The sequence below is a fragment of the Pteropus alecto genome, unplaced genomic scaffold, assembly GCF_000325575.1.
Source record: "Pteropus alecto unplaced genomic scaffold, ASM32557v1 scaffold95, whole genome shotgun sequence".
Lineage (NCBI taxonomy): Eukaryota > Metazoa > Chordata > Mammalia > Chiroptera > Pteropodidae > Pteropus > Pteropus alecto.
Window position 1 is genome coordinate 16,856,588 of NW_006441071.1, and position 26,150 is coordinate 16,882,737.

Genomic DNA, 26,150 nt, shown 5'->3' on the forward strand with positions numbered 1-26,150 from the left:
TGTGAGGTGATATCTCATTGTGGTTTTAATTTGCATTTCTCTGATGATTAGCGACCTTGAGCATCTTTTCATATGTCTGTTAGCCATCTGTATTTCCTCTTTGGAGAAGTCTCTGTTCAGATCTTCTGCCCATTTTTTAATTGGATTGTTTTTTGTTGTTGAATTGTATAAGTTCTTTATAAATTTGGATACTAACTCCTTATCAGATGTATCATTAGTGAATATCTTCTCCCAGTCGGTTGTCTTTTTGTTTTGTTGATGGTTTCCTTTGCTGTACAAAAAACACTGTTGCTTCTTAATTAGAAAGTAAACCCTGGTATTATTGGGTATTTGTCTTACGGTAGTTCCTGAGCAAGGAGACATGCTGGAGATACAAAGATAAATATGACATCATACCTACCATTTAGACCAGTAAAAACATGATTTTTTGAAGTCAATCAAAATTTATTGAGACTGACAAGAAATTTTCTTTACCTTTCTCTTTAACTGTGATACATCGAATCATAGGCAGAGGGAAGTGTTTTTGCTATTTCGAATGTATCTGGTGGCTAAACTGCTCATGAAAAATATGTTTAGGGAATAGTGGGCTGACTCATCAAATAAAAATTTACTATTTCTTTTTACTAGAGTTTATAAAGTATGAGAATAACTAAATGATGGTAACAGATATCAAAATATATAATACTATCAGGGGGTTCAACCGGAGAGAGCTTTGTGGAAAGAATGAAACTGTAGCTAGTTAACAAGGAAAAGAAAATAATATACACTCAATTTATATGATATATATTATATGCTGGCCATCACATGTGCTAAGTACTTTACATGTTATAACTGATTTAGTTTTTAAAACAACCCTAAAAGGTCAGAGCTATTATTAACCCCACTTTATAGATGAAGAAACTGAAGCAAAGCGATTAAGTGACTTGTCTAAGGTCATACCGCTAATTAGTGGTGGAGCTTCAATCCCTCTGGTAGTGTGGCACCCCAGTTAATGCTAGGGAGTGGGAGGGGTGTGTCAGCAGGTGGAATGTGGGATTAAGTGAACTACTGTCTCCAGCTGCTGGCAGCCGACTGCTATATCTCAACTTCAGACCTGGTAGAGTCTCTACCAAGTTCCAGAGACTCTGTCCTTTTCCTAAAGTTGCAGAGCAGAGGTGACTGCAGATATCCCACAAACTCCACGAATGGCCAAACCCTTCTTGACGTAAACCAGCTCCTGTCAATATCCTAAATTCTATGTAATGCCTCTCGCTCATCTACTCTCAGGCAAGAGACCTGCCAGAATCCTACAGCTCTAGGTTCACAGTAGAAATGTAACATGAACACTATTTCTACCAGTAGTAAGAGGGAGTGGATTTTGAAAGTTTTTTATTTCTTAGGAATGAGGGTACTTAAAGAATCCATGAATTATTGTGCAAGTTATTTGAGAGAGGCAGTCAGTGAAGTGATTTTAATTACTTAGTAGCAGAGGTTAGAAATATGGGAAAACTATAAGAGAGAACCTTCTCCATTGGTGGGTACCACCGAAGCTGGGCCCCAAGATCCTACGTTCTCTTTTTAAGGGTTTCCATCTCTCACTCCAGCCCCTGGGTCCCTGTATCATTCAGCCAGCCTGATTTTCAGTCTCTGTTTTTCCCACAAACCACTCAGACATGGACTTCTCTGTTTTTTTCACTGTATGTTGAAGGAAGTTGTAGCTGCAGGGCAGGGTCGAAGTTTGTAAGTGCACCTTGTTCTTACCTGCAGAGAAGTGAAAATTGAGAAAGGATTCTTAAAGAGGTACTGGAAATGGAAAAAGAAGGACAGTTGGGAGAGGTGGGAGGAGGGGAAGTAGGGAGAAGATGATACCCATTGAATGCATGTACATCATTTCATTTATTTATCATTAAAACCACTCCGGTGCTGTGGTCTTATTCCAGTTGTACAGATGATGAAATAGGTTCAGAAGGGTCACGTAACTTGTTCAAGGTCACAAGGTGTTAAATAGCAGAGGTGGGATTCATGTCAAGTCTTCCTATTTAACCACAGCTATCTTTCCCTGTGTCATGTGTTGGTATGATTGGGCACCAGGGGAGCAAGGTCACATGCCAGGACAAACCAGGAGGAAGATACAAGAAACAGGAAAAGGCAGGAGATGGCTGCTGCTGGGGCTGGGCAGTGGGTTATTTCAGATATCTATTAGGTTAGGTGGGACAACAGGATTGGAATGACAGATTTGGTGCATATCTAGTTGAAGGGAATCGTTTAACCACTGTAGTGAGTGCATTCTGAGGACAACTGTGAGGAGAGAGGGCTGGTTTGGGCTGAGGGGTTGAGTCTAGAAGACCCACAACTAATCTCGAATTCTTTAATAACTTTTATATCATGTGGCCTGTTTTTCTTATAGTCTTCTGGTGGTTCACCTGCGGAACAAATATGAAAATACATATTACATATTATACATGAAGATGTTAAGGGTGGGGACAGTGAAATGACTTGCATACAGCCATCTGGTTTATTTGTAGTAGAGCTATAAAAAAAAATAGCTGTTTCCCTGACTCTTCTACTTTTAGTAAGGCTTTTTTCAGCTCCCTGAAAAGCAGACCACACCCTATAAAACAGCCTGTTTGTGGCATTAGTTTCCATTTTTATACTTGTAAAGCACAGTAACAGTTAAAATACCCAGTGAAGAAGAATGCTCACTGTTTTCCTCCAAAAGAAATTAGTAGAAATAATCAGTTCAAGGGGAATGTCAGTCTGGTCCGTGAACTGTTACGCTCAATTTTAATCATTCAGAAACATATCTTGACGCGTCCTAACTTAGAAGATATTTTGGATCATGTATATTAAAAGTTTTTTAAATAGATAGCTTTTAATCAGTTGCAGTTGTGAAGAATTTCTAGAACTCTAAGGGAATTAACCAAATAAATGCATATTTCTAAAGAATTTCTAGAGTTATAAAGAAAATTCCATATAATTACATATCTAAATAGGGTATTTTGACTTTTTTTATTATTTTCCTTATGTACTCTTACGAGAGTTTTCACACAAAGAAGACAAATTTTAAGAAATGAATACATAAATGAACAACCGTTTATGGAAGAAAAACAAATTCTTTCTAAATATTTGTTAAGGCAGACGACTTTTCCTAGTGAAAGACCCAATTTTTAATTTTGCATGAGCTCATCATAGATAGCAATCATTTTGTAAGAGTGTGTGTTAAATGTATCAAAAATTCCTATAGAAATGGAACTTTAAAACATGCCATTTATAAAGTACTATGTCACTTTCACTGTAGTAAAACAGCTTCCAAATGAGTAACAAGTTTAACTGGATGTATTTTTTTTAGCTCAGGTTTCATTTCTTATTTCAGAGGGTTGTATAGTAGTTTTTATCACGCGTCATTAGAAATATTATTTGTTATAACAAAGACTGTTGTGTAAGTATAATTACATCTTCCTGTATGATTAAATGAGGGCTGTATTGGACCTTTTTTCAGTGGTGGCAGCTGTAGCCAACCAAGTTCAGCCCATAAAAGAATTCCTGTGACTAACTGGTACTAATTGTTTGCAGAACAACCAATGGTAGTAATATTCATGAATACTATGGAAATGAAATATTCCAAGTCCAAATGGTTTATCCCTTGTTTTCACCATTTATTGTCGTCGGATTATTTGTATAACCAGGCCAAGTGAAGTGGGAGCTGGTAGTCTTTTGTTGTTGTTGGAAGACAACTTAGCATTCATCTGTTTGGGCTTTTCATCTTATGAATGGAGAAATTGTGGCTTAGGGAGGGTTAAGCTACTGAGTTTCAAGCTTTTTTGCTAACACACTCCTACTTTTAAGCATACCTTATACTATATATGAGTATATTAATTTGTAAATGATACAACTTAATGTAATTTGAAATATATTCTCAAAATAAACATGAATATTTATAAATGCTCAAACTAAATTTATAATAGATGAGAGAACAAAAGGAAATAGATGGTTTAATATTTTCTTCCCACACTTCAAAGATTGTTTGTGTGCTCTGCACTTCAGAAACCACTGATTTAGGTCATTCAGATTAAAAAAGAAAAAAGTGAAAAGAAAAAGAAACTTGAGATTGAGGAAAGAGAGAATCTATAGAAGAAGGTTCAAGATTTGGGGAGTTGGGGAAGCATTTGGTACACTCACTGTGGATATCTAGGTTAATCGGAATTATTATATAATGACGCCTTCTCCTATTTTATGTACTCTTTATATATGAATGAATTTAGGCAAGGAACAGCACAACTGCTATAGCATATTAAATAGAAAAAGAATTGCTTGAACAAGATGGCCAGGGAGGTATATAAGTCAGAACTCCTTCAGAGTGACAGAAACTCAACTAAAATTAAATTTCACAAAAGTTAATTTATTAGCTTTAATAAAAGTGTACCTGGGATCTCCTGGGATGACAGTGGCCTTTAGGCATATCTGGGCCCAGAAACTCAAATGATGTCATCACATTTTCGTTGGTACTAGTTTTTCTCAACTACTAGTGATGAACCCTCTCTATATGGTATGAACTATGACTGCCAACCACCCTAACATCTGTCAGCCCTGGTTAGCAACTCCAATAAGAGAGCATTTCTCTTGTATTTTTGTCCCAGGGAAGACTAGTCAACCCATTCTAGGTCATGTGTACCATGACCCGTCAGGTGGGCCACCATGATGGACTATCCACCTTTACTTCATGGAAAGAGGGCAAGAAAGGTCCTCAAAACTGAGGGGGGGAACATTTACAAAAAAGGGAGGAGGTAGATTCTGAACATCTTCGCAGTGTATTTTCATGCTAGCAGAGGTCACTCGTGTTGGGTTCTAGAGGTATTTAAAACAACATTAAAAAAAAAAAAAAACCCAAACAGAATTGGTTCTCAATTAATCTTTGTTATTGCCTCAAGCAAAGGGTTTATAGCATTTAAAAATGCATTGCTGTAAGATGACAACTGGAACCTCGTTCATTTGTCAAAGTGCAGCCTTTAGAGAGAGATTTTTGTAGAAGGAGAAAATCTGCTTCTGATTTTAGTTCATCCAGAGGCATACAGGCTTTTTGGACCAATTATTTTCAGACCTTGAAATAAATCACCTCCTGCGCCATTAGTACTTGAAGGATTATCAGCCTCAAAGATTTATGTGCGGATTAATTGGGGAGTGTACCTTAGATTGCTGTGTTTAGAACCACTGTCATCCTGCAAATCATTTTCATTAGTGCTTTATTCAAAATTCTTAACCCTTATGTAATACTGACGTTGCTGGAAAATCTGAAGGAGGCTTTTTTCTTTATTTGTGGTTTGGCCTCAGCCTGGCCCCCACCCTTACCCCCAACCTAGAGTTTAATAGCTCTGGCTAGGGATTCACAGAGCATCTAAAAGCACAGCAGCTTCCAGCTTCCACTATTGTAGATTACTTCAGTTGCTTCATCTGAACAGTGGCCGAAATTTGCATGACCTTGTACTGAGAGAGAGAGAGAGAGAGAGAGAGAAAGAGAGAGACAAGATGAGATACAAGAAATACATGGCTATTCTGGAAGCAGCCGTTGGTATCACCCCTCTCAACAAAAGAGAACTTCTACCTGAGAGCAGAAGACATGTGAACCTTTGGCAGCACCCCGGGTAAGCAGAGGAGGCCAGAAGATGCTCGGTGGGTGTTTGGGGGCCTAGATGGAGAAAAGGGTCATCTCTATACAAGGGCAGTAAATGATGAGTTCTTCATTGAGAATTTGGGAGGATATGGTATTTTCATACTGATTTAAAAATTCAGTAATGAAATTAATGGTAATATTACTCAAAGAAAATTCCTGGTCTAGCAGCCAAGAAGATGAAATCTAGAGCTGATTTTTACATCCAGAGATTTTAATTGTGAAATATTTTAATATGGTCTAGCAATGTAGCGATTCTTAAAGATATAGTAAATGTGCCTTATTTTTTTTCTACAATGCAAGTGGATATTTTTCTGACTAAAACATATGTGTAGACTGTTTCAGGTAAATACTTTAAACAGTTTTGCTTCACATCTTTTTCTAAAGCCTCATTCCACTGATTTACCCCGTTGAAGAAGGGTTTAGACATTGTTTTCTGAGTGGTTGGAGTCCTCAATCCTGAATTTTTTTCTCTGAAGTCCCTCTTTTATGTCTTTTACAAATTGAGGAGAAGCTTAATTTAAGGTGCCTGTGTGGTAGATATTATTTTTAGGGACTGAATTTAATTTTTAAACGGAACGAACCACACATTGGCACTCATTCAAGGATCAACTCAAGGTATCTACATAGCTAATATTTCTTTTTAAAAAGTAGAAAGTCACTAGCTTATTTTTTTAATCATATAAGCAGTTTACTTTATGGAAGATTTAGAAAATATAGAAAAATAAGGTGGCAGGAAATCACTCATAGTCTCATCTCCTTAAGAGAATCATAATAATTATTTAGGTTAGTAGTTCTCAACTGGGGCAGAGAGAGGGCAGGAGTGGGCTGGAGGGATTTGCCCCCCAGGGGACATTTGGCAATGTCTGGGAACATTTTCATTACAAGGGTAGGGGTATGTTGCTATTGGTATATAGTGGGTAGAATCCAGAGATGCTGCCCAGCATCTTACATTGGACAGGGCAGTCTCCCACAACAAAGAATTATCTGGCCCAAAATGTCAGTAGTGCCACTAGTGAGATGTGATTTTGGTAGGTCTTCTTCCCATCTGTGAAGGGTAGTTCATATTAGAAATAAATGAGATATTTCTTTTGGAAATTTTAGATGCTTTAGAATGGAATCCTGAGATAGCATTATTGCTGCTATTATTATTATTATTAATTTTTTATTTTTTATTTATTTATTTTTTTTACTGTTCTCTTGAAAAGTAAAAGGAAGTGTTTATATGTGTGGAAGGGGCAAGGGGCATATGGTGACTCTAGAACTGGAGTTCATATGGGTTAATATTCTTTATTGGGGGCAATGGAAAACGTTGTAATGACCAAATCGTGAGTCTATCCCCTAGAGATTGAAGATGCTGTAACCTGTACCTTTGCCCTAGAATGATGGAAGTGTAGAGCTCATGAACCTTTTGTCAGGTTTCATATGGCACACCAAAGCCAGTTGATGGGTGTGTCAAGTTAAGGAGGACCCCAAGACCAACTCTGGGTTTAGCAGGAAAGGAATATCGTGATTGATGAGGGATGTTTGTTCTGGATATGTAATTGGAGAATTGGGGAGCTGCAACATATGGTCCGTATATTTACCATTCCTTAATTCCTGTTTAGTCTTCGAATTTTACAAGTGGGAAACTCAACTTCATTTGAGTCGTGATTGGGGGCTTGGCCCTCAGACCACAGCTGGATATTCTTAGTTTCTGGCTCGGGGTCATTCATTAAGGGATTCATGATGAACAAACTCACATGATTCAGATGTGCGTATTGCCAAATTATTCATTTCTTTTTGGAGAACTTTGTCCAACAACTGGAAGGAGTAAGGACCCTAAATAGAACCATCTCTGCTTCACTTCATTTCCCTGAGTCAAGCCAAATGGAAGTCAAGTTATTCATTCCAGCATGATCCCTTAGTAAGGGAAGGTGAATTGTTGCTCTCTATTTTTAAAGAGCACGTTCTTTTAAGCCTGATCAAGTAGCACTGTGTCACAGAACAAAGTCTTCCTTGTAACTGTAATAGTTTGAGTACACATGGACAAAGCATGGTTTTGCTGATCTTCTTTCTTTTTGTTTGTGACTCCCTTGTCACCTGACACAGCCTTCCTTTGGATGTACTAATATCATTTTCTAAGTTTGTAGTAATCACTCCTTTTTGGGTATGCTAGGAGGGGGTTATCTTCTGATTAATTTTTATTAATTCTAAATTGGAGGCACCTTGATGTCTTAGTTCTCAAATTTTAATGTGCATATGAATCACTATTAAAATTATGATTTCATAGTTATAGTGTGGTCTGAGAGCGCATTTTAATAAGCTTCTGGGTGATGCTGTCAGCTCAGCTGATGCCCAAGAGGTGGTCCAGATGATGCTGATGTTTCTGTCTGTGAACCGTACTTTGAAGAGTGAGCATCTAGAGAAGTGCTTTCCATCATAGCTTACTTGCTTTCTCTTGACTTTGAACTTTCTGATCTTTCTAAGGACTTTTAGTCCAATACCTTCCCTCCCTGCAGTTGTAAGAGATCTCAGTGGTAGAAACCTCAGTGGTAAGAAGTTAGGTGGTTGGCTATGCTTCTGCAGAGGGAAATCCTGCCCATGAATATTCTGCCCAGAGATTTCTTTCGGGCTGGTGGACTAAATAGTGAGGCCAATATCTCTTACAAGAATTGTGTCCCTGTCATTCTTTTCAAGAAGTATTCCAATCACTACAATGTACTTAAGTCCTCATTTAACGTCTTCGATAAATTTTTGGAAACTGCAGCTTTAAGTGCAATGACATATAATGAAACCAATTTTATGATAGTCTAACTGATATAAACAAGAGTTAAGTCTATGGCATATTTCTGGTTGCAAAAACATATAACCAAACTTCTAAATAAAGACCCAAAACACTTCTAATATTAAATAGTTCTCATGTTAAATATTGAAATAAATCTGAGCTGTACATACATTAAAGAAAGATTTTGAAAAACAAGATAATTATTTTCCAACCTGCTGATTCCAGTGCAGGGGCACGGGTGGTGGAGCCTCTCCCTGTAGCTCAGGGCCCAAAGTGGGACCCACCCTGGGCAGGACGCCCTTCCATTGCAGGGTGCACTCACAGACGCCCACACTCACTCATACTGGGACAGTGTAGACATGCCAGTTCACCTGATGTGCACATCTGTGGGATGTATGAGGAAATGGGAGGAAACCAGAGTCCAGAAAAAGCCACATAGGCGTGGTAAGGATGTGCAAACTCTACAACAGTAACCCTGGCTGGGGATTGATTTTTTTTTTTCTTATCAATGTTATAACAAAATGACGTTGAAAGAAACGATGTGATTCAAGGACCTGCTGTACTTGTAATACTGCATAGTATTGAAGAAGCTGCTTTAATGTTTTAAAGTATAATTAGAAGTCAGGTCATGGAATTCATTCACCACCAGCCCCCTCCTCCTTTTAGTACTTTTTCTTGCTGTCTGTAAACAGAGTGATGATGCTTGGCATTCTGCTCTGCAAACTGTAAAGTCATGTGATAGGCCCAAACCACCGGCTACCAACCAACTGAATGAATGTTGCAAGTTCATTGAAGCACAGATTGGAGGATTTATACGTGTGCATATTTATCCCACTATGTACTATGAGTACATAGTAGGTGCTCAGTAAATTTTGTACATGCTTATTCACTTAGTTTCAGTGTAGTCAAGCACAGATGAAGAAAAAAAATATGAAAAAGGAATTGACACCCAAACACAAAAATACTGAGCCGCCTATGGATTTTCTTTGTACATTTTGTAAAGTTTTCCAACTCTTACTCATGTTACCTGACGATAATTTTATGTATTTGTTAATACTATTGAAAACCAAGAGTACCATTGAGTTCTTTCTGCCAAGTTTTTTCTTAATTGAAAGGTAGCTTTAGTCAAGAATAGTGTACATTAGAAACAGCTATTGTTATTGATAGCTCCTATACATGTCATAAACCTTGGGACTATAAAAAAAAATTAAAATCAGAGTGTCATAGAAATGCAGAAAACTGATTTAATTAAAAGGCAAGCCGGTTTAATAAAAGAAGCAAGCTCTCTTTGGAGCAGATATCTTTAGAAAATTTTCATATTAAGGTCAAAGCATAACCAAGCCCATTCTTGATTTGCTGGCCATTTATCTTTGGAAATAATAATAGAAACTATGTATGGGCTGGGCTCTAATCCTGTTGCTTGCTTTGTAAGATGTCCAGATGGCCTCGCTTTAGCCTGTGCCTAAACTGCTGATCCTTGGAGAAGGGAAATGTGTCTCCTGCCTGTACAAATAAAATTGACACTATCTTTTATTTTTCTTTTATTGTGTAGGGAGTGTTTTGCACACATGCCACAATATCACTTTGTCTAGCAAACAGAAGAGTATGTCCAGAATTGGTGAGAGGCCACATTCTTCCTCCCACTGGAAGAGTTCTCTGTGGCTGCCCTGTGTGAAGCTGTTAGGGCCCAGGCCCAGCCCTCAAGTGAGCTTGTCTCCTTGTACTGTAGGCACATGCAGGATTAATAAAAATGCCAGAGGGGCTATTTCTTGGATTTTCTTAGGATAAAGGGTAAATAAAAAGTATTTGCCATCTTTTCTACTTGTGGGCAACTCACACATATAAAAATAAAGATGAGCCAGTTTTATAAATGTTGTGAAAAATGAATTCCCTTTTAGTTAAAAATGTTTCCTCTATTGTATGCTTTCTCATGGTAAAGCATACAATTTACAAAGTTTTCTCTAAATATTTTTCCACTTGCTGAGTATTTGTTTTTAACCTGCAAAGTGAATTCTTATATCTTATTTCTTGGGATGACCTTCAGGTGGATTGATGATGCCAAACTTTACATGGTTACTCATTTTCTCCAACTTCTGAAGATTGAAAATGTTAGGGGAAGCAATTTGATTTCTAGAAGTAGATCTGAGAAAAATGAAAACTATGTCCACATAAACACTGGTTGCATGCGTGTTCATAATAGCCAAACAGTGGAGACAACCCAAATGTCCATCAGCTGATGAAGAGATAAGTAACATATCGTATATCTATATAGTGGAATATTATTTGGCTATAGAAGGGAATGAAGTTCTGATACATGCTACAACATAGGTGAAACTTGAAAACATTATATTACGTGAAAGAAGGCTGTCAGAAAAGGTCACATATTGCATGAGTTCATTTGTATGAAGTCTCCAGAAGAGATAAATCTACAGGGACAAAAATTAGATTTATGGTTGCCTAGGGTAGGGGTCCCCAACCCCTGGGCCATGGACAGGTATCAGTCCCTGGCCTGTTAGGAACTGGACCACACACATAGCAGGAGGTGAGCAGGAGATGAAGCCATCAGAGTTTCATCTGTATTTGCAGTCGCTCCCCAGCACTATCATCACCTCAGCTCCACCTCAGATCGTCAGGCATTAGATTTTCATAGGAGCACCGGTCCCTGGTGCCAAAAAGGTTGGGGACCGCTGGCCTAGGACAGGGATGTGATGAGGGAAGAGAACTGGAAAATGGCAGGTAATATCTAAGGGGTGCGGGGTTTCTTTTTTCAAGTAATGAAACTTTTTAAATGGATTGTAGTGATGGTTATACAATTGTGCATGTACTAAAAGCCATGATATAAAGGGGTGAATTGTACACTAGGTGAACTTAAGTGCATTTCCCAAGATCTTACCATGCTGAGAATGACCATGATGGATTTTTAACAACACCATCTTTTTCAGGGTGCGGAGCGCCACACTGTTGTCATCTCCTTGTGAGTGGGATTGGCGCCCCAGCTATACCTCCTGGCACCAGCACTCCACGAAACACAGACTTGTGCCGGCAAACGGCCAGGTACTTGCTTTTTTTGTCTCTCATCGACCTAGTTACTGGCTCTCCTCCCCCAAAAGTTTGATGTAAATTATTTCATATCCTTGAGGTCATCAAGGCTACCATTTTCACTGTTGCTGATAGAGAAATTATTTGATGTCAAAGAAAATTTAATTGTAACGTCCTATTTACCAAAGAACAGAAACATCTTACCTGAGTTTATGGTCTAAACTGCTAGGTTTAACTTTGGATAAATGCTAATTGAGTTTCTTTCCGACTAAAGCATATAAATCCTACTCTCATAGTTCAGAATAAATGCCTAGCAAGGAGTTTTGGTGTCTCTGGTTATAAGTCATTCTGGTAGATGACTTTTTTCCATTATTTTTGAGGTTGCAGAATTATGTAAAAGACATCAGTCACTCTGGCTTCTAAAGATTAATTATGTACAAGCTTTTAGTGGAAGATTAAGAATATTATCTATTTACTGATTCAGTTTTAAGTACGAATTAAATGAGATTTACAAGGCATTAAATTTTATTTTGACAGATGCTGGGTTGTATTTCTTCTTAGTTACTCTTTAACTCCTGGTTATAGGCCAGTCCATGGCTGGCTGGAATGGGGTTGAAGTTTTTTTTCATTTGCTTGTATCATAATTTCTGTCTTTTCAAGCTTGCAGCCCCTGCCAGGGTAGATTCCAGCTACATGTCAGGTTTGGGGTTTAGTGGAGTGTGAAGAGCACACAGCTGTTCAAATCCCAGTGCTCCTAATTCTTGGGCACCTATTTTAATGTCTCTGAGCCTAAGATTCTTCATTTGTGAAAAAAGAGTGTTAACATTGAAGCTAAATGAGTTCACACATAGCAAGCACTGGGCACATCCAAGGCCTTTCTTGGAGTCTAGTCAACCACATGAGGACTTCCCCATTCAAATGGGGACACTTGAATGGGGAAGTCCTCAGTTTCCACTGACCGATAGGGCTGGGAATGGACTTTATGAGATGTTCTCTATGGAGCCCTCTGTGGAGTTTCAAACATGAGAAGGCAGATACTTGCCCAGACTCCAGAAATGGTTTTCCTGAAAGTAGATTTCTGGATAGGATGTGTTGATTGAGTCAAATGAGTTGGAGGGACGACATAGAGTACAGCAAAGCGGGGTTAGAGCTGGCATTGTCTGTTGGAGGGAGGCTGTCTCTGACTCAAGCGAAGTCTCTGCTGATAAATTCCTCCCTGGTTCTGATTTCCTACACCAGCGACCACACATTCTTCGCCCTTCAAAATCAGTTTGACTTCCCAAGTCAAATCCTTACTCCAAAGCACTTTCATATGTGTAAACACTTAAGGGTAGCTTTCCAGGATGAATTAGCCTCAGGCAAGCTTGGGTGGCGAGGATTTTTCCCAGAGCATCTCACTTCACCCTAGTTTCAGATCCAGCAGACATTTATTAAGAGCCTTTTATTTGCTATGGACAAGATGCTTTCACCCATATCATTTATCCTCAGAACAACCTTGAGAGAAAGGTATTACCTTTTGCAAATAAGGAAAGTGAGATTCAAAGATTTTAAATGATTTCCCCAAGATAGCACTGTCCCTCGCTCTCATAGTGCCAGCTGGTTTCTATACTAACTCTGTAGAGCTTGAATACTGAATTCCTAAACTCAGATAGTAAACAGATTTTTCCCAAGGCCCAGTTCTGATCAATTGGCAGTGGTGGCCTGGAGTTAAGGATTCAGAGATGCTGTCCACGTTTGTTGAGCAAGAATGTTCATTAGCAATGTCTGGCATGGGTAGAGGGAGGGTGCCTGTAGAACCTGCCCTTGACCTGAGGTTTCTGATCATCAGCCCCATCCGTTCTTCTATACTTTACAACTTTGGAGCTTAGAGAGCACTTGTTTGCCTGGTGCTTCTTTCTTGATACTTTAAGGTGCTTTGGTGATGACTTTTCTAACATGGCAAAATTATCTTTGCATTTTTGCCTTTGGGAAAGATGCTAAGAGTCTAGGCAGAGCCTCACTTCCTAAACATGGATTCTCATTGTTAGGCAATTTAGATTCCTTAAAGTTATCACAGAGTCACCCCATAATATGGGCCTACAAAAGTGAGTTGAAAGTGAAAGCTTAGAACTTTTATTTCTGTGCACCTGGGCTTCGCTCTGCAGTCCCCTCTCTGCTAGGGGCTCCTCAGTTTATAGGAATAGTTGCGGAGCTCACACCAGCAGCCACAGCTCATCCTATTGAATTGGATAGACCCAAAGCAGTAGTTCCCAGACTTTAGCTGCATCAGAATCACCTGGAGGGTTTGTTAAAACACAGATTCCTGGGTTCCACCCCCCAGAGTTTCTACTTCAGTCAATCTGGGGTGAGGACCAGGAATCTGCATTTCTAACAAGTCCCCAACAAGGTGATACTTCTGGTTTCAGGACTACACTTTGAGAACCACTAACCTGGAAAGTACTTTTAACAGCTTCTCTAGAGCATGAGCTTGTTTATAAAATGGTGTTTACGGCCAGTTTCTCTACCTGTGGTAAAGGGATTCTTCCTCAAACATCTTACACAGCACTGCCTGAAGGAGATCTAGAAGAATATAAAAGCTCAAAGGACCGGACTCTAATTTGGAGTCAGTAATTGCATTGCTGTGTGAAAAGGGCTGTACACGTTCCTTACAGAGAATGTGAGCAGAAGGCCTGAGGGCAATGACTAAGAGGGGAGGCCTCAGGGAGAGGTGATGCTTGAGAGGAAACTGAAGGTTGAAGAGTTGTTTGGCCAGGTGTGGAAAGAGGGGAGAAGAAACCTGGAGGAGCAGAGACAGAGATGCTATACTAGGCTAGAAAGAAAAGTTATTGTGTTTGTGGTAAGAATTCCATTGTAATTCTAGTTTGAAGTATCAAGCAAGCTATAGTAATAACAGTGAAAGCTTTATGCTGATTTGGGTGCTATTATAGTTGTAGCTGGCACTGTTCTAAATGTTTTAGCCGCATTGTCTTAATTTAGTTTTCATACCCAACTTCTGAGGTGGAGGTCCAACTACAGTGCCAATCTGCATTAGTTATCTAGGGCTGCAGTAAAAAGTACCTCAAACCGGGGAGCTTAAACAATAGAAATTTATTGTCTCACAGTTCTGGAGGTTAAAAGTCTGAAATCAAGCTCTTGGCAGGTTTGGTTCCTTCTGAGGGTTACTGAGGGAAGGATGTGTTCCAGTCCTCTCTCCTTGGCTTGGATATGGCTGTCTTCCTTCTATGCCTCTGTCTCTATGTCTGAATTTCCCCTTTTTATAAAGACACTAGTCGTACTGGATTAGGGCCTGACCTAATGACCTCACTTTAACTTGATCATCTCTGTAAAGATTCTGTCTCCAAATAAGGTCACAGTCTGAGATACTGGGGGTTAGGACTTCAACATACACATTTTGAGGGGGACACAGACTACCCATAACATCGTTTTACAGATGAAGAAATGGAAGTATAGAGAGTTTAGATAAGCGGCCCAAGCCAACAGCCATTAGGCTGACCCATGTAAACTAGGCCATTTTATAGGTCAAAAAACAGTCAGATGGTGGCAATGTCATAGGTTAAACTTAAGAAGTAGAAGAACCGAGACTTCTTGAATCCCAGGTCTGTCTGACTTCATAGTTGTGCTTTCACCTAGTGCTTTACTGGCTTCTCGCATTTTCTTTGTTTCTGCCATGTTTCCTTGTGGTTCACTGGGAAAAGCAGTGGTGTGGAGATCAGGGTGCCAAGCCTCTAGCCTGTTAGTTTCTGGTTCTGGAGTAACTCTTGTATTTCGGTTTCCAATCTTATCTGTTTAAGAAGACTGTGGGAAATTATTAGAGTGTTATGAAACATTTAAAATTCATGAAAGAATGGGCTCTGTTTCTCAAGATGATGTACAGTTTTGCTATTGAAATGTTAAATACCTGTGAATATACAGGTTATCGGAGTATAGATACCCTATTCTTAATATCCTTCTCAAACCAGCCTACATATTTGTAAACCATGTGTTAGCCCTTACCCTTGTGTTATAAGTACATTTACTTGGAATTTTTTTAGCATGCAGGGATTCAAGCAACTTAATTTCCAGCCATAGAGATTTCAGACAAGTACTTTTGTCAGGACTCATGCAATAATTCCATATTTTCCTAAGTATTTAAAATAAAAGAGCATTGCTCGAAATACTTGTCTACAAAGACTTTGTCATTTTAGTAATTCCAGCAAGCTTTTCTCATGAGAAATTGATATACCATTTATGTGGAAGAAAAATAAAAATAAGATGGATTTATTCTTACTTTAGTTATTTTAGTTATAGTCTAACATGTTCTCCAAACAAAAATTAGAGTGCATGGTTCACTTATGAAATCAACAAGACAAAGCATTGGCCACCTGGCCTATCTCTGGAAATCTGAGATGTCTGGACATTTTAAGTATAGTGCACAGATGAGTAATACTCAAAAGCTGCTTCTGAAACATAAATGTAATTATACTCCTGCATGTTTAAGAGAATCCAGAACCTAAAAATTAAATGATGACTAGAGGATTGTAAACCCAAAGTCCTCTCTCTCTTACTTTTAAGCACCATTTCTTAAAAGGATTCTCTGTGCTTCTCTTCCTTACCACCACCTGCTCTTCTCTCCAACACTTTCTATTCCACCTATTCCAGCCACTTTGGAGTCTAGTAACAGGTACCCTGTGAGCTAGGCACTGCATTGCCTGAGGAAATTTTCATGGTGCCCAGCTTTTCTTGGCTGGGAGTCACAGTCTAATTTGCAGTCAGCAGTCACAGTGCTGTGTGGCTGCCTGAACTGGGCCCCTGGTGCTGTGGCTGCGTGGGGAAGCCTGGGGGCAGCTTATTTTATGATTCCCATTTAACCTGATAGAATCGAGTTTAAGAATTTGCAGCTAGCTTCTGGTTGGGAGGGGTGTCCTCATTGGAGCTCTTGATTTTGGTACTTCATTACATTTTTATCAGTTGAGTGGTTGGTGACAGCAGATTTCAGTTCAGCCAAAAATTTGATTCATTTAGAGGTGATCTGATTGTATAGGGAGATTAGACAAAACACTCTGGACAAGATTTCCCCACCTAATCATAATTATATTTATATTTTTTAAATGTATGGATTTTTGAACATATAATTATTTGATTATAATTATTAATATTTGACATTGATACTTGTAATACACTTGTTGATATTCAAAAAATCAAAATAATATATGTATGATTATTTTTACTTCAGCTCTTAAGTCTTGTTGCTAAAAAACTCTTTCAACCCACTTTGAAAGAGGCTTCATAGTACGTTAAAGGTAAATTTGTCTCTTTTGATGGCCGTAGTCAGCAGAATACATATGGTAAGAAAGAAGGATGCTTTCCCAAGATTTAGAACAAGAATCAAAATATTTTAGCAACTGGAGGATGATTCCAGCAGAGACAGAACTAGATCAGGGAGAGAGACAATAGGTAAAAATAGTGTCATCAGGAATAATAGCTAGAATTGCTTCTGAAAAAATAATAGATTTAGTGTGGTTCAATGTACAGAATGTAAATCTCAGAGAGCTCTGAATCTCTTGGTAATAAATCTTTATCGATTTGTTTAAAAACTTAGATAATAACTTTGGAGGCAGGAAAAGCTGAAAGCCTCATACATTCTTGAAACTGAATGAAAGATTTCATTCTCACATCCCAGATTAGCAAAGAATTTGATGTACCTTCTTTAAACCTAATTTTATTCATTGTGGCTCCTCACTCTGCTTGCTTATCTTCATTAGTTTAGGGATGGTGGAAATTAACTTGATGCAGTCTTATCCTCTGAGAACAGTGCCAGGCAAGTTCTAGAAATCATGGGACACAAAGCCTCAGATACCAAAATCAGGTGTTCCACTCACACCACTTATCCGATTTATTCAACCTGAAAACACGTAGAGAGAAGCAAGGAGAAAGAGATTAGAACACGTTAACATAATTAGGTTGGGATACAAATAGGGTAAAAGGTCTACACTTCTGGAATCCTGTGCTTGCATATGCCCTCTCTCCGAGATGTCGGCTGTCCCCTGTGATGGCGTGGTCACAAAGACCAGAGTTGAAGTTGAACAAGGGATCTCAGCAGATTGAAGGTTTTTGAAGCCAACACATGCTTGCTGTACTAAAGGATTGCAGGGCAAATGTGCTTGGCCAGTAGCTGTTGGTCACCAGTGAGCTGTGTTTTATCTGCATTTTGGCGCAGAGTGTACATGAGGCCAGAATTGGACATAACGGGGTCACCAATAGGTGATAAATTTAGTAAAAGGTGAAAGATTTATATGATCTGAAGAAAAACCAGAGTATAGGTGATAAATTTAGGGATGTCAGTCTGGATGTAACATGAGCTGGGCTTTATTATATATTATTAATATTTTATTAGATACGAAATATTTATTATCAACGACATAAAGTATAAGTTATATAATAGTTTACATTATGACATTATGTAGTATATCTAAAATATAATTATGAGATATTTGTTAAATTTATTACTATTTAATTAAACTTGATTAGTTAAGATTTAATTTGTCCTTCATTCCCTGATATTTATAAGTAACGCTCATTTGCTTCATTCTTTTCATCTATATTTAACATGCAAATGCTCCATTCATTCTCTTTAACACATCTTACAGGTTACTAACTTACTGTCTACACTATACACATCTTATGAATTCTTCCTAAGTCTTATAAGCCACTTGCTTCTTCATTGTTACTATGAAGTAAATCTTAGGGGTTTCATGCATCTGATCTTTTTTTCCTTGTACTCTATGCCAATTTTAAAAATAACTTTATTTATTTTTTTAAATTAATTTATTTTTTATGGTGACATTGGTTAAGGAAATCCAATAAGTTTCAGCTGTACACTTTAACAGCAAGGCATATATATATTTATACTGTGTGTTCACCGCCCATAGTTAGATTTCTTTCTGTCACCACATATTTCAACCTCCTTTACACCATCTACCTTCCCCTCCCCCCTAAAAAGAACTTTAAGTAAAAGAATTTATTTAGCAAATTATAGTACTATATTCATACAGATGGAATATTATGCAGCTAGGAAAATGATGAGAGAGCTCTATATTGCCATGAAAAAAACAGTCAAGCAATATTCTTATGTAGAATAACAGGTAGCAGAAGAGCATGTCTAGTACAGCCTAGGTATATACGTTGTATATGATATCTGCATGCTTACCTGCATAGAGAGGTACCTGGAAGGATGCTCTTCCAATTACTAACAGAAGTTTGTTCTGGATAGTAACATTTTAGTCGTATTCTGCTACTTTTTTATGATCTACAAGTATCATTCTATAAAAATAATTGAAATCCAAATTATGTATGTACACAAATATATATGTAAATAAACATAACAAAAAGAATTATAAGACTAGACCTTTTCTTTGTAAATCAAAGACATTTTACAAATAGAGAATTATTTTCCTACCTTCAAAATGTTTTAGTTGCCTTCAAAATGGTAATCTTCCCGTCTTGTGTCAGAGAATCATAACACTTTAGTAGAATTTCCCAAACCTCTCTCATGATGAAACTCATATGGGAGGGCCATGCTAAGGCTAACACTATCAATTCCTCAGGCCTTTTTCTGATCTACCGTGTGTGTCAGAATCTCAGGGGACAAGTCTTGGATTCCTCAGGTGATTCTTATCAGAGGAATTTAGGTCGAAGTCCTATAGAAACAGAAATGTTACAGCCACATTTTCCATTTTTATTGAACGCCTCCTGAAAGTGCCTTGTCCAGGCCTGGCTTCCTTTGTTTTAAGAGGTGTGTGCTAATTTGCATGGCTGCCCTATAAAACTATCTGTTTGCAGCTTTTTTCTAAGGCCCCTTTCAAGTCTGAGAAGTCTTTGAATCTAGGCAACTTTTGAACAACTTTAATCTGTGTGCATCAGGGATACTGAATTCTTAGGGCTACAGGATTCTGGTGACAATTTTTTAAAAGCATTTCAGGTGTTGCCAGAGGCCCCTCTGGGCTCCCTTGAGGACTTGTGTACTTCAGTCTCCTGGGCCTCTCTCACCTTAGATTCCCTCCCTTGCCTGTGACATGGAGGCCTTTCCACTTAGTGAAAATGTTAACTTATTAATGTTTTTAAAAAGTATTTATTTAGGGAGAGGGAGCTCTGAAATCCAGTGAGACACCAGAATCACATTTGAATCAAGGGTTCTAATTTACTAGCTCCTCAGCTGGAGTCAAGTGGCATTTGTGGCATTTACCTTTTTAATATGGCACAGGAAGAGTTTTATAAACATGATGCCCCAACATTGTTTGTTCAATTGCTGTGTCAGCAAAAACCCTCTTGAGTTCTATTAAAAGGAGCCAAAAGGGAAACAACAACAGAAACCCCACCTCTCCCCTCACTCCATACAGTTGCCTCTGCTGTAGAAGCAGTGGACACAGAGGCCAGGAGCAGCGATGGGAGGGGCTTTGACTCCGACAGACCTGGGTTTGGATTCTCACCCACTGTCTACTCTGGGATGACCTCTGGCAGGCTGCTTTTTCTCTATGAAGTGCAGTTTCCTCATCTAAAAGGGGGCAGTAATACCAAATATGTGCCCTGTGAGGATTTACATTAACTGAGCTAAAATAGTATTTGAAAGCTTTTGGCACATAATAGTAATTTAATCGATCATAGTCTATAGGGGTTTCTGGTTATTTTTGTTATTGTTGTTTTGTTTTCTTAATGGAGGATTAAGAAGTGGCATCTGTCCCTGAAATGGTGTGGATTCTATATAGATTACAATGTAAACACTAGTAAAATAATAAAAGCTGTTGAAATGCAGAGCGTGGGTGCCAGGAGGGAAGGGTTCCTCCACAGTACAGAGCTCTCTCCCTAGTATGGTCTGTCTAGAACAACAGTCCCCAATCTTTTTGGCACCAGGGACTGGTGCTCCTATGAAAACCTAATGCCCGATGATCTGAGGCGGAGCTGAGGAGGTGATGCTAGCGCTGAGGAGTGGCTACAAATACAGATGAAGCTTTGCTCGCTCGCCCACCGCTAACCTCCTGCTTTGCAGCCCAGTTCCTAATAGGCCACAGACCACTACCGGTCTGTAGTTCGGGGGTTGGGGACCCCTGGTCTGGGATAGACTGTGCTCCAAAAGAGGCATCTAGGATCTCCAAGCTTGGGAGAATTGGATTATGCTCTGCCTCAAGCTGACCTTGACCTCTGCCTGCCAGCCTGAGCACCTCCAGACCAGTCCAATAAGTCACCTAGGAGCCTGCACATGGGCAGCCTGGCACCACGAGGCCAGCCCAGACTACAGCTCCGACCAGAATTCTCCCCAACACCAATCCAAGGCCTTCTCAGACTCATAATTCATCCAGCCCACAGCTGACTCTGAATTGCACAAATAATTCTTTTGTCAACTTTGTGGCCAGCTAAACCCATCATACCCAGAAACACCGTGGGTGGGGGATGCTGGGGTTTGGGATTTGTGCCATCAGCAGGGATTGGAGAGGGGGAATGGAAGGCACCATCCACTGAGAACTAAGAACTTTCCCTGTGAGTCTGACAACTAATGTTTTCATTACTTTTACACTTACTCTAACATCTTTTTCATTCTAGTGGTAATAACAGCCATGCCTATGTATTGCCAATCGTGATAATGATAATAAGGTTAAAAAGAGATGTGTTTGGGCTACTGTCCTTTTCTGCTATAGTTCCTCTTTAGGCTTCCCTTACCCTAAGCAGACCACCCACTTTCTTCACCTTTTCATACTCCTGCATTGTGCTCTCAAATGGTTGTTTCATGGTTAGTGAAACATTCAGCTAGACTCGACCTCCTTGCTTTAACTTAAACTTGGCTTTCTCCTGAGGGCATCGCTTCCTGCCAGCTACCTCAAAGGATGTTGCCTACTTTAGATGGAAAGAGAAATCTGGGCAGGAGCTGGCTCTGTGGTCCAGATAGAGAAGCTTGAACAAAGGCCCAAAGGCAGGAATGAGCTTGGCAGGGTGTCAAGAACAACGGCCACCAAGAAAGGCCAGTGTGTTTCTAGGAAGTGAGCTTGGGAGAGTGCAGGATGCTTTGAGTTTGGAGAAGGCAGCAAGGTCAACTCATGTAGGATTTGGAGGCTGTCTTACTATGGGCTGCTATACCAATACCACAGACTGGGTGGCTTAAATAACAGACATTTTTCCCACCACCGTTCTGGAGGCTGAGAAGTCCAAGACCAAGGTGCCGTCAGATTTGGTTTTTAGTCCTCTTCCTGGCTTGTAGAAAGCAACCTTCTTGCTGTGTGCTCACATGGCCTTTCCCAGCTGCATGCGTGTGGAGTTAGACTTTGAAAGTGAGCTGGAATAATATTAAATAACTAAAGGTGAGGGCGTGAGAGGCAGAGCAGAACTTTTGATACCTCTCTCCTGGATGTTACTTTATAGGAGTTGTGGGGTCGCTGCTTGTGCAAAGAGTCCTTTAAGTGAATGTGCACAGTTATTGATATGGTTGCTTGGACTGAGCAGGGTGAGAGACGCCAGGAGAGAAGAGGCAACTATGGGGAAGGCGAGGCAATGCCAGGCCCTTTCTCTTGAAAAGTGCCTGTCCCTTGGGCAGCGTTTTTGCCACTGCCTCAGCTCTTTAGTCATACCTGTACTTGAGCACTTCTTGTGCCTTCTCATCATCTGTTTATGTGTTTTCGTGTTCATCACACTGTGAGCAAGCCCTCATTATATATTGCCTTTATCTTCTCTATCCCTACCTCAGGGTACATGGTAGGCATTCAAGGAATGTTTGTTGAAGAAGAGTGTCTTTATGATCCTCGTCTGCTGTTCAGTGTACAGACCAATCAAATTGCTCAGTTAACCTGTAAACTTTTCAACCTCAAGTTCCTTTGCTCTTATTTAAGGATACTTTTAATCATATTATTATTTAGTTATATGCAAATATATACATATACATACATAAATATGTGTGTGTATATGTGTGCATATCTTCCCAAATCTTAATGTTCTTCAAGAAGTCTGATTAAAAGTGTTTAGTTTGTCACATTTCTTTGAAGTCTCCTGACCAAGGTGCTTCAGAGACTTTATATATTATAATACATGCTGAAAAAAAGTGTTGAAAAATTGTCCATTGCACAGATAATAACCACAATTTAAAAAGAAAAATGCACGCAATCCTCTGTTTTCATCAAATCATGTTTCTACATACTTTCCAATACTTTTATAGTTTTTATGACATTTTTATTGTTGCTGTCATAGGATAGATAAGATGTGTGTTATTTTTTGTTGATTATTTCATCATCATTCTCCTTGTTTCTATGTCGACTTCCTTATTATCATTTTAAATGATGGCTTGCAATGCCAATTCAGTGGATTTGCTGTAATTTAATAGCCCTCCATCATTGGACCTTGATCGTTTCCATCTTGCATTGTTGTAAACAGGTATACAGTGCAGTGCTGCCTCACCTCCCAGTCACCCACCGCAATCTAACCTCCAGTCCCCTTTTCCACTGAAACAGCTCTGGCCGAGATGAACATTTGTCCTCTTCTTAGTTACCATCTTCTGTTCTTAACTGACCTCGAAGTTGCATGTTTTGGGCTATTCTTCCCTTCTTGAACTTCATTCTTCCCTTGATTTTTTGAACATTCTGCTCCAGGGGATTTTTCTTCCCTTTCTGGTAGTTCCTCTTTGGTCTTTGTTCTGCAGACTTGAGTTTGCCCTCTAAATATTGGCAATCCCAGGGAGGAGTCCTGTCCATAAACCTCTCCTTCTTCAATCTACTGCATGTCTGAATACAGGCGTACCTTGTTTGATTGTGCTGCGCTTTATTGCGCTTCAAGATGTTGTGTTTTTTACAAATCGAAGGCAAGACCCTCCACTAGCAAAAGATTACGACTCACTGTATACTGCAATATTCACTTCATTGCTACAGTCTGGAACTGAACCCGCAGTATCTTTGAGGTATGCCTTTGGTCTCATTCCTTTCAATGACTTCAGCTTTCTTGATCCACTGATGAATCCCAAATCTCTTTCTCCATCCCAAATCTCTCTACCCAAATACTCATCAATGCTTAGCAAATCCTGGACACTCGAACATCTGCACCTGAAGGACCCATAGCCCTCAAAACTCAATCAGTCCTTTAACTAAATTCCCTGTCCTTCCTCAATCCCTTCCCAAGACCTGCTCACACTAATGTGTTCTCTGTTTTGGTGAAAAGTAGTGTCATCTACTTAGGTAAGCCAGAAACCCAAGAGTCACCTTAGACTTACTTCCCTCTTCCTTAACTCATATCTATCTAATCAGGCAGTCAGTCATCTTGGCTACTGATTGTACTTCCTTTTTTTCTATTGAATTGGCTTCCTTTTAACACTGCCTAACTTCACAGCCATGTCATCTCTCATCTGCATTCCCACAAAGTGCGTTTTTTTTTTTCCTGGTCTTGTCATTCTTACTGACACTCCTCCCCACAACCCTCATTTGACAAATCCATCTTGTAAGAAGCTGACAGCAATCTTTATAAAATGCTGGCCTAGTCCCACTTCTACTGTGTTCACAGAACATAGCCCATGCTTGCCTGGGCACCCTCACGTCTTGACACTTCAAGAGCAAGCTCATGGCCTCTTCATTCCTTGTTTTTCCACTTATTATTTATTCTTTTCACCTGGAAAGCTTTCTCTTCTTTTTGTCTCACAGACTCATTCCTTTAACATATGTAAGTAACCCCGTCTCTGGAAAACTATCTCTAAACCCCATCCCCTTAGTCTGAGTGAAGAATCTCTCCTGAAAGCCTCCAGACCACTCTGAGCCTGCCTGGAATCTCAGCACTTACATAGCCCCTTCCTTCCTTCCTGCCTTCCTTCCTGTCTCTCTCCCTTCCTTCCTTCCTCGCTTCCTTCCTTCTTTCCTTCCCTTTCTTTCATTTTCCTTCCTTTCTTTTTCTTTCTCTCTCCTTTTTTTCTCTACCTTCTTTCTCTTCCTTTTTTCTTTTTCTTTTCATCTTCCTTCCTTCCTTGTCCTTCCTTCTTTTCTTCTTCTTTTTCTTTCCTTTTCTTTTTTTAACATAGTTATTATTTCCTGATTGTCTACTTCAATTAACTGAGCCCCATGAGATGAGAGCTAAGTCTTTTTATTAGGAGGATCTGGCTTGAGAGGTGTTCAGTTATTACTTGTTGGATAGAAGTTCTTTGGAGAAACAAATTCTACGAGTGGTGTTCAAAACTGCAACTCCACATTTGAAAAATATGTACTATAATATGCTTCTTCAAAGAGCCGTATTGCCTTATTCTGCTACTCTGTCAACTGAGTTATGTTTTTCCACAAGCATCTGAGTCAGAACTATTTATTATGCTAGAATATTGATATTTCAACTAAACGAGTATTTCAGCATTTGGAGCACTGTAGTCCATTAAAACTTTCTGCGATGATAGAAATTTTCTTTATATACAATGTCCAATATGGTGTTGATTAGGTGCATGTGACTACTGAGTACTAGAAATGAGACTAGTGTAACTAAGAAACGGAAGTTTTCATTTCATTTCACTTTAGTTAATTTAAATTTAAATATATTAAATATCCACATGTGGCTGGCGGTTATCAACTGTACAGTGTAATGTGAGAGAGAAAAAAGGAATAAATTGGACAGCTGTAATTGCTACATTCTGGATTCCTTTCTTCCCTTTTAAATGCTAGTGGTGTAAGCTCATCACTAAGGTGTGACCAGTTCACAAATGCTGTCATTGTTATTATTAGTCAGCACTACCTAATTTGAGAAACATTTTTTAAATGGTGCTCAGATCAGGAGAGTAACACCTTCTTACATCAGGAATACAATCGAAACGTCCAAGTCTGGAGACTTGAAGGAAACTGGGAAATGTTACTCACAGTGCAGTTTTTTCAGAGGCATACACTTTAAGCTACTCCAAAAGAGGCCAGAAACCCAACGCTTTCAGAGAGGCATCTGCTGGACTTGTTTTTCCACGTACACTGCCAAATTTGTTTTGATTAGGCAGGAAGTGAAGCAACTTTTCAGGGAGAGCATCCAACATCTGTATCTCGTCAGAGGTCCGATCAGACCTTTTACCTTCTATTCGTGAGCTTAGGTGAAATTTTGCTTTTCAATTTAAGAGAATGGGCCGCATCGTTTTCTCTTACAACGGTGATTTCCTTAGATTTCAAACCCCAAGTTTTATTTTTAATCAGTATACCCGTTTTGATTCTCCAAATAATTTACATGCCCCTAAAATAAGGAAGCTTTTATCTTGCACAATTCTTTGTGCATAGAGGACTCGAAAACGGATGAAAGCACTGAGTTGAATTGGGTGAGTCCTGCCGGCTAAGCATTTGTGACCTACTGGTATAGCCTTTTAAAAGCTGATGATGGGAGAAGAGTGTCAATCTCTTTATTGGAGTTGCTGGAAATGTATCGAAGAGATAACCTGGGGTATATTTCCTCAAAAGTCACGTTTTACTATTTAACACTAATATACCTTACTTACTCTTGGAATTCGGTTCGTTTGTTATGCTGAGAAATGTGGGACACAATGAACGCCGCCTGTGTTGCTGGCCCGGCAGGCCTCCAGGCAGGATAGAAAACTTTGCGGTTTCCCCGGTTCTTCCCTTCAGATGAGAACTGAAGAGGCTCTGCAAACGTCTCCCAAAAGTGTTCGTACAGGGTGCGCACGCGACCTCGGGGGAAGAACCCGCAGACAGGCAGGCCAACCCCCAAGCTCACCGCTGCACTTAGAACTTGCAG

The 26,150-nt window shown here is 39.4% G+C and overlaps 1 protein-coding gene across 2 annotated transcripts in view; it reads left to right on the top strand.

Annotated features, from left to right (window-relative positions):
• TJP2 (tight junction protein 2) overlaps window positions 1-26,150 on the top strand; it is a 103,723-nt gene that overhangs the window by 9,701 nt on the left and 67,872 nt on the right. The window contains exon 2 of one of the 2 annotated variants that reach the window (XM_025051393.1): window positions 11,354-11,465. The exons of the other annotated variant lie outside the window; for it this stretch is intronic. The gene's annotated coding sequence lies outside the window, so the exon portion shown is untranslated. The remainder of the gene's footprint in view (window positions 1-11,353; window positions 11,466-26,150) is intronic. 2 annotated transcript variants of the gene reach the window in all.